The sequence below is a fragment of the Leopardus geoffroyi genome, chromosome B4 (assembly GCF_018350155.1).
Source record: "Leopardus geoffroyi isolate Oge1 chromosome B4, O.geoffroyi_Oge1_pat1.0, whole genome shotgun sequence".
Lineage (NCBI taxonomy): Eukaryota > Metazoa > Chordata > Mammalia > Carnivora > Felidae > Leopardus > Leopardus geoffroyi.
Genome location: NC_059341.1, coordinates 4,796,355 through 4,805,361, shown reverse-complemented (window position 1 = coordinate 4,805,361; position 9,007 = coordinate 4,796,355). Strand labels below are relative to the sequence as shown.

The window sequence follows — 9,007 nt, the reverse complement described above, 5'->3', positions numbered from 1 at the left end:
GGGGTGGGGAGGGGGGGATGCCCAGTGCTGTGGGTAGAGAGCGTTTTGGGGATCGACTAAGCAACGTTTGGGGGCCTCGTCTATGCTGTCAGCACTTTGTTAGATGCTGGAGGACACAGAGGTGAGCCAGGGCCAGGCTCGATGGGTAAGGGGCAGATCCTGTGTCGTGGTGGGGAGCAGACGTGCTAAATGAGTGTCACAGCGTGTTCAGAAGAAGAGAAGTTTGGTGGCCATGGGCTCTCCAGCAAGGCTTGGTGGGGCCATCCATGGGGTGCCAACCACGAGCCGGCTCTGTGTATCGATCCCTCTACCCCATTGTGTTCAATCCGTACCATACCTGTGGCCGAGGGGCGGGGTAGCTTAGCAGAACCTCCCGCTCACAGAGCTCAGCCCATGCCGGGCACTGGATTCCAGGAGGTTCTTGAGCCAATGGTTGACGATGACGTTCGTCGTAGGAGGGCTGTTCAGGAGACTGAAGCCATGGAAGAAAAGTAATTTATTGTCAGGTGCTGAGTATATGACCAAGGGAACCAGATCCAGACCCCAGGACCCCAGGGACTAGGAGCCCAGGCAGACGGCCCAGCCTGGACCCGGTTGTGCCTCTGAGTGGCCGTGTGTCCTTGGCACAGTCACGGACTCCGCAGCTATTGATTGTAGGATTGAGGTAAGAAGATCTACTTCAGAGGGCTGTTGGGAGGACAAAATGATGTGATACATACGCACTTGCTTAGCACAGGACTGGCCTATAGAAGTCACTCGATAAATTATTTCATGAGCTTCCTTCTGATGCCGGGTCTGTGAGAGACTTAGTCTCTTGTTTCATCTACCGAGATACCATTTTCTCACCCTCCTTAGTGTTTCTCTTCCCACAACTTTGGTTTAGGTTACAAAGTCTTGTGAGGTCCATACAAAATGACAGGACAGGAACCCACCCATGAAGACAGGCCTATTTCAGTTGCCAACACGATTTACGTTAGAGCCTGGGTAGACCTTGCTGACTGTGGCCATTGAATGGCACTGGAATAAGTGACCGCAGCCTTTTGGGGACTCACCTTATCTAAACACTTTGAAAAATAATAAGGATGTTAGGGCTCAAGATAAAAAAGAAATGCATAGGGGCGCCTGGTGGCTCAGTTGATCAAGCGTCTGACTTTGGCTCACATCTCAGTCTCACAGTTCACGAGTTCGAGCCCCGCGTCAGGCCCTGTGCTGACCTCTTGGAGCCTGGAGCCTGCTTTGGATTCTGTGTCTCCCTCTCTCTCTCTGCCCCTCCCCCACTGATTCTCTCTCTCTCTCTCTCTCTCTCTCTCTCAAAGATGAAAAAAAAATTTTTTTTAAACATTAAAAAAAAGAAAAATAAATAGCTAAAACATCACAGCCAAGAAGAATGAAAATCAATTGCTATTCAGGCTCCTATTTGAATCTCAGTTATGATAAATATTTGCTTACTTAACGAAGATTCTATATCCTGCAGTGGGTTATTACAGGACAGGACTGATGGCATCTGAGCCCCGGCTGTGAAATGCTAGCAGTTTATCCTTTAGGGACATAACGAAAGCAGAACCCTTACCCAAGCCAGCCAAGACTGTCCTTGAGCCCCACCTCGTGGACCGCGCCCCACTTCGAGGTTCTGTTAATGGTTTGTCCTTGCTTCCCAGCAGCGGTAGGGCAGGGACACCCACGTTCGTGACCATTGGAGGAAAGGGGTCTTTTCCACTGCAGCTGCTGACCTAAAGAAACTCATGGAACGTTAGCAGCCAGGGCCACGGAGACGCCTTTAGCCGGCCGTGGTGCGCAGCTAAAACGCAGTGGACGTGTGTGAACCCTACAGAGAGAAGGACCCGCGGCTCTCAGCCCTCTTTTCCAATGCCCGGGGTTTATTTTGGCTCTGGGCACCAGACCCTCCTGGGGATAGAGGAAACTCGTGGACCAGGGCAGGGAGGAGGCATTTGAAAACCACAGGGTTTGTGATGAGACAGCGCAAAACAAACCTGACCAAAATGCTGAGTTTAGGGTGGGTCGGGCGGGGTGGGTTTCAGGGGATCCCATGACCGTCAGGGGTAGTGTGCAGAGCTGAGCACACCCAGATTCCGAGTTCCTGGCAGACATCGATTTCCTGAGAAATATTCCACAAAGTGATCACACAGCTTTAGCTAAATGGCCCTCATTAGATTCCCCCCCTCCCATCCCCCCCGCTAACCACAGGCAGCAGCTTTGAGGTTGTTGAATTTGTACATGAACAAATGTTCCTAAAGCCCAGGAGAGGTTCCCATTTGCCTCCCCAGCCCCACCCAGGTTCTCTGGGCTTGTGAGCCTCAGTAATGGCCCCTGCACACACCAGGCCTGCATACGTCCATCCCCGGCATCCCTGGGGACGCCACCAAGCTCTCCGATGGGCTGGAGCCTCACCAGAGTCTATCACCTCTAGCTGCTAAGCCTCCCGGAGCCTGCAGGGAGGTGACGGAGGTGGGACAGACAGCTGCGGATGTGAGGCTGAGTCTCTGGCGGGGCCCAGTCCTGAAGAAGCATGCTTCCAGGCGGGAGGGACTGTGCACCATCAAGTCCTGTCTTCCCGGCAGTCGTCTCTCAGTTGGCCACCATAATTCTGCTGGAACGGGAGAGGTAACCCCCCACATGGCTGTCCAAGGATTCCATGGATTGACTATTGTCTGCATTATGCTTCCTGATCAGCAGGGCTAAGGGGGAGCCTGTGGCTTGGCTTCCCAGGTCCCTTAACCACCTGTTCACACGCTTGGGCTCTGGGCCCTTAGGACCTTAACTGGGTAAAAGGTCAACGGTCACCCTCTGTCACTTCCAAGCTGCCCCCACATCCCCCTCCCATCAAACAAAACAAAACACAACACACAAGCAAACAAAAGCCCTTCCAAATGCCCAGACCTTGTCTGCTTCGGGAAATTCAGTCTTGACTAACGGACAAGCCACCAGATTCAAGGGGCTTGTGAACGCAGGTCTTCTGGCTGCTTCCTGATTGTCAGTGTCACCCCGGGACATGGCTTGGCTTGCAGACTTCAATAAGAAGCAGACAAAACTGCCAGGCCTGGGGTGCCTGGGTGGCTCAGTCGGTTAAGCGCCCGACTTCGGCTCAGGTCACGATCTTGCGATTTGTGAGTTCAAGCCCCGCGTCAGGCTCAGAGCCTGGAGCTTGCTTCAGATTCTGTGTCTCCCCCTCTCTATGCCCCTCCTCTGCCCATGCTCTGTGTCTCTCTGTCTCTCAATAATAAATAAATATTTAAAACAAAAAACAAAAAAAAAGTAGCAATTTTTTACTTGACACATCCCCAAAGGCAAGGGAATTAAAAGCAAAAATGAACTACTGGGACCTTATGAAGATAAAAAGCTTCTGCACAGCAAAGGAAACAACCAACAAAACTAAAAGGCAACCGACGGAATGGGAAAAGATATTTGCAAATGACATATCGGACAAAGGGCTAGTATCCAAAATCTATAAAGAGCTCACCAAACTCCACACCCGAAAAACAAATAATCCAGTGAAGAAATGGGCAGAAGACATGAATAGACACTTCTCTAAAGAAGACATCCAGATGGCCAACGGGCACATGAAAAGATGCTCAACGTCGCTCCTCATCAGGGAAATACAAATCAAAACCCCACTCAGATATCACCTCATGCCAGTCAGAGTGGCCAAAATGAACAAATCAGGAGACTATAGATGCTGGAGAGGATGTGGAGACACGGGAACCCTCTTGCACTGTTGGTGGGAATGCAAATTGGTGCAGCCACTCTGGAAAACAGTGTGGAGGTGCCTCAAAAAATTGAAAACAGACCTACCCTATGACCCAGCAGTAGCACTGCTAGGAATTTACCCAAGGGATACAGGAGTACTGATGCATAGGGGCACTTGTACCCCAATGTTTATAGCAGCACTTTCAACAATAGCCACATTATGGAAAGAGCTTAAACATCCACCAACTGATGAACGGATAAAGAAATTGTGGTTTATATACACAATGGAATACTATGTGGCAATGAGAAAGAATGAAATCTGGCCCTTTGTAGCAACATGGATGGAACTGGAGAGTGTGATGCTAAGTGAAATAAGCCATACAGAGAAAGACAGACACCATATGGTTTCACTCTTATGTGGATCCTGAGAAACTTAATAGGAACCCATGGGGGAGGGGATGGAAAAAAAAAAAAAGAGGTTAGAGTGGGAGAGAGCCAAAGCATAAGAGACTCTTCAAAACTGAGAACAAACTGAGGGTTCATGGGGGGTGGGAGGGAGGGGAGGGTGGGTGGGTGATGGGTATCGAGGAGGGCACCTTTTGGGATGAGCACTGGGTGTTGTATGGAAACCAATTTGACAATAAACTTCATATATTGAAAAAAAATAATAAAAATAAAATAAGCTTAAAAAAAAAAAAAAAGAAAGAGAAGTTACCTGTCAGGGGGTGGGGCCAGGTGGACGGGGTGGGAGGGGCAGGGGAAGAACCCACTTTTCTCTCATACCTTCTGATGCCACCTGCAAATCTCCCCGACACACCTTCTGCTGTCTTCCCTAGATATTCCTTACAAGGCCAAAGAGAGAGGGAGTTACCCAGAGACCGTAGTTCTCTCCTCTCAGCGGCCAAGAGCCAAACGGACCGCTGAGGGCGGTGGGCCGCAGTGAGCCTCCCCTCGGATCCCCAACCTGATCCTCGTCCACTATGGCATTGCACACGCACACACGCACAGACAGGGCACACCGACAGGAGAGTGGGTCCCACCAGACGTGCTCGTCCTCGCTGGTCCGCCAGAGCCTGGGAGAGTCTGGAAGGCAAGACAGGGCGAGAGGAGATTCGCCGAGATGCTTCCGTGTGTGGTGCTGAAGTGACCTGATAAATCGAAACCGGCCACTTGGTGGCTCCTGCGCTGGTGAGCAGACCTGAAGGACACACGAGTCCGCAAACACGTCGACTAGCGGTGTGCCCCAGGGACCGACCGCAGCCTGAGGACGCAGAGGCTCAAGCGATTCCGTTCTTGTGCGCTCCCCTCTGGTAACACACAAGCATTTTAGTGCAAAAGAGGAGGTCAGCATTCAGATACCTGACTGCCCCTTTGGGGTCAGGCCCCTCACTCTGCCCTGGCTGGGGTCTCAGGCACGGCGGTCTGTGCGGAGAGATTAGGAGAGACGGAGCTCAGGCTCTAAATGCAAAGCGAGGGTACTTCCTGCTGTCTGGAGGCTGTCCAGATCGGCGAGCAGCGCGGATGCCAAGATTCGCTGTCGACGGGACAGTAACCAGAGGGACGGGTTCCAGCAGGGCCCTCCTGCCTCCTAGGACAGCGGTGGGGGAGATCAGGGCTCAGGACAGTTGCCCTGGGTCTCTTCTCCTGGGCCTTGACCTTCTCCTCTTTGGACAGGTCGTGCCCGCCTTGCTCCGTAACCCGTGCACAGGGAAATCCCGAAGTCGAGCCGTGCACAGCTGCCTGGAAGAACAAGGAGGCCCTGGCGTGACTCAGTATCCCCATCCGCTGGCCGCATCCATACGGACTGTCAACCGCGTGAGAACCTTCCAGCCCCTCTCCTGCCTTCCTCAGCCGTGAACCCCCGAGGCCTTGCCCTTGCCTCACGGTTGCTGACCCCGTGCCCGGCACTGGCCCAGGCTAGCCCCCCACACCTCTGAGGGCCCCGGGAGACCGGGACCGCAGTCGAGCTTGTGTTTCGAGTGCTCAGCCCGCGTGCACGGTGTGCGGATGGTGTGTGCCTGGGGGGAGGCAACCAGCACGCCCCCCCCCCACGTGTGCAGGCGCTCTCCTCACCCCCCCATCACAGAAGAGAAGGGGGGAGGGCCCGCAGCACGCATCCCTGGGAGAGAGGGCCCCCTCCCAGCCCCGCAGCGTGCCCTGAAGGCACGAGACGCTGTGCTGGAAGGCTCGGGGTCGCTTTCCACCGGACCCCAATCTCTCCTCCGGGCTGCCCCGGTCAACGAAGAAAAGGACTCGGTGATGCTACGTTCCCAGACGCGTCAGTCCTGGAGGTGGCGGGCCGGATCATTGGCGGCCCACATCTGGCCCTTTTCAGAGTGAAAGGGGTACGCAGCGGCGACGCCGGACGTGGAGGGGCCCCAGACGGGTGCCCACAGGCGGTCTGCAGGCCAGGCCACGAGGCCGCGGGCCGTCCTGGCTTCCTCCACGGCTTCCCCGGCTGTTGGACGGTGTGATTCCACCGGACGCTGCTTTGGCCTCTAGCTCCCGAACGGCAGTAGTCCGGCTCGTTTCTGCGGAGGGGCGACCTGCCCCACGTGTTCCAGAACACCTCCTGGAAGGGAGGGCCTTGTAGCTGAGCTTGCCTCGTAAGGCCACGTGTCAGCACCGGTGATATTTGCCCCGTGACCCCGCGGGGTGTTTGCCGTGAAAGAGGAGGAACGGTTTCTCCATCTCTGCCTTCTCTGCTTTCAGCAGAATGGTGATTTCTCACGCTCTCAGGCCCGCGACTCTCCCGCGTGCCCGCTGGAGCTCCCACGCCGCCCCTGCCAAAGCAAAGGGCGCGAAACTAAAAGAGTGGACAACGCTGCGGTGCGGACCGTCTAAGGCCAAGACAGCCGCTTCCACCACCCTGCGGGCATCGCGGTTCATGTAACCAAGGCGCTAACCCCCCCCCCCGCCCCCCTGCCCATTTTGTCCTTTGTGAAAGCCCGCCGTCTAACTCCATCAGGCCATTTCTCCCCGGAGGGGCTCTCGCACTCCCTCCTTCCTCTCTTTTGGCCTCCGTTGCTGCCAGCTGCCGCTGGTCTGCGGAATCCCTCCAGACCAGCCTTCTAGAACACCTCATTCTTCACGCTGTCCATCCTGCCCGGGGATCCACCGTCTCAGGGTGCAGGACAAGTCGGGGTGTCTGATGGGACTTTTGGGAGCCTCCAGAGTATCTATAGGAGGACAGTCTGGCGGGAGGGAGGGGTGAGGGCTCACCTCGGAGGCCACTTCTGTAGCAGGCATATTGGTTTTACTTCTTTGCGATCACAGTTGCCTACGAACAGCAAAGGTTTCCAAAGGCGATTTTAGCAGAGGGCTTCTGTTCAGCAACAGAAAATCCACGTCCTACTGGTGACAACAGAAACACCCAGAGCTTCTTTCCGGGTGATTTGCTCTGCGAGTTCTCAGTCTCTTCGGGCCTGCGTGTTCTTCGCTGAGCCCCCAGCTCTTCTGAGGGGCAGCCTGTCCCCAGGCTGGGACCCTCGGGGGAGGCATGTGCCTCCTGGTTCACCTCCAGGAGGAGGAGGAGGGTACCTCTTCTCTCTAAGGGGGAACAAAGCCTGCATTTCACTCCGAACGCACGGATTGAGTTTTCGTGTCCCTCCCCGAACCATCTGTAGCAAGAGTTCGCCGGGAGCCTGGGGCTGTGTCAGTCCCCGTGCAAACGGTCGGCGTGGGCGGGATGGTCCCCGGTGTCCGTAAGATTGAGAAAATAGCATCACATGTTAGCAAGGTCGAGGGGCGGTGTGGGTGGGGGCACTGGATGGGGATCATGTGTGAGTGTGGGGAATGCTCAAGCCCCAGCTCCTGCCCGGCCCCCAAATGCGAGGCTTCTGGGCAAGAGAGAGCCGTTCTAGAAAGAGGCGGTATTTGAGACAGTGCGGGGAGCTTCTTGAGAGAAGCACTTACGCTTTGAAAAGGGTGGGTTTAGAAGGACCTTCTCTTCGAGTTTGGCTTGAGTCCAAGCAAGGTACCTGAGAGCACATCACGTCTGCGGAAAGAAGAGAGGGACACAGGCAGCGGGGCCCCTTCTGGACGCCCGTCCTGGGATAGCCCGACTGGTGACGTCCAGTATGGTTGCCCTGCAGGACTGGAATCGTTCCTCTCCACCTCGCACACACCTCCAACTTTTTCTTGGCAGTGTGAATCTTTTTTATGTTTTATATAGTTTGGAGAGAGAGAGAGCACGAGCAGGGGAGCGGCAGAGAGAGGGGGAGACACAGGATCTGTCAGCACAGAGCCCGACGCGGGGCTCGAACTCACGGACCACGCAGACTGCGAGATCATGACCTGAGCCGAGTCCGACGCTTAACCGACTGGGCCACCCAGGCGCCCCGTGAGGCAGTTTAAAATTAGCCCTTTGCTGAATGTGTTGGACCTGGTTCGCACTGACCCAGCTACACGCCTCGGTTTCTCCAGGGAGGAAGCAGAGACGAGTCAGCAGGAAACCAGGAGAGAGGCTTCTAGTCACCAGGCTTCACCTCGAGCACCGATCTGATGCGTGATTTCCTCAGAACTGGTATCAGCCCTTTCTGTTTCTTTTATGGCAGAAAGTCCGGAAGAGGCCCCTGCCCACCCAGTTCGCGATGATATGTGACCTCTCCGTTCTTTGCTTCCTGGAGGCCGGAAGCCACAGGCGGCACTGCTGTCCTCGGTGTCCAGCCCCACGGCATCTCCTAGGCGGGAAAGCACATTAATCCGTGCGGTGAAGGGAAGGGGCTCTGGCTCCCAGGGAAGCTGCGTTCCGCGCGGTTCAGTGCTGACTGCTCTGTGACGGGGGCCTGTGCACCCACTCGCGGCCACTGACTCGGGGGTCACTCAACGACCCCTGGGAGGCACTGGGCCTGCCGGACCTCAAGTTTCATAGCAGTTAGACCCACCGGTGTGACCTGGCTGGACCCGGCGGCTGGGGCCCTGTGGGGACTGACTGTCGGACCCCACGAGGCACCGCTGCTGAGGGGGGTTGAAAGCTGAGATGGGACAACCCGGGAAACATTGGAACAGACACAGGTGAGCCTAGAGGTCATCGGATTCCCTCCTTCGAGCTGATATAGAAGGACGTTGATGCCTAGAGAAGAGGACAAGATTTACCCCCAAAATTAAGCACGAGAAAGCGATGCCATTAGAACTCGAACTTGGACTTACTGCCTCCTGATCTCCGTTCCTGGACTTCTTATTACAAATGTATCATGTACGTGGATACCTTTTAAAGAATTTATGGCTCCTGAGTGGCTCAGTTGGTTAAGTATCTGACTCTTGATTTCTGTTCAGGTCACGATCTTACGGTTTGTGGGTT

General features: G+C 55.1%; 2 long non-coding RNA genes across 2 annotated transcripts; both read right to left on the bottom strand.

The window, feature by feature from the left end:
- Positions 1-477: 477 nt before the first annotated feature.
- Positions 478-3,105, bottom strand: LOC123590388. The gene is made up of 4 exons (XR_006708741.1): positions 2,410-3,105; positions 1,992-2,116; positions 1,571-1,730; positions 478-687 (listed from the first exon to the last, which is right to left on the bottom strand). It is a non-coding gene; the product is annotated as an uncharacterized LOC123590388 (long non-coding RNA).
- A 1,325-nt stretch (positions 3,106-4,430) lies between these two features.
- On the bottom strand, positions 4,431-7,911 carry LOC123590135. Its single transcript, XR_006708624.1, has 4 exons — positions 7,621-7,911; positions 6,928-7,254; positions 5,065-6,488; positions 4,431-4,788 (listed from the first exon to the last, which is right to left on the bottom strand). It is a non-coding gene; the product is annotated as an uncharacterized LOC123590135 (long non-coding RNA).
- Between the last annotated feature and the right edge of the window lie 1,096 nt (positions 7,912-9,007).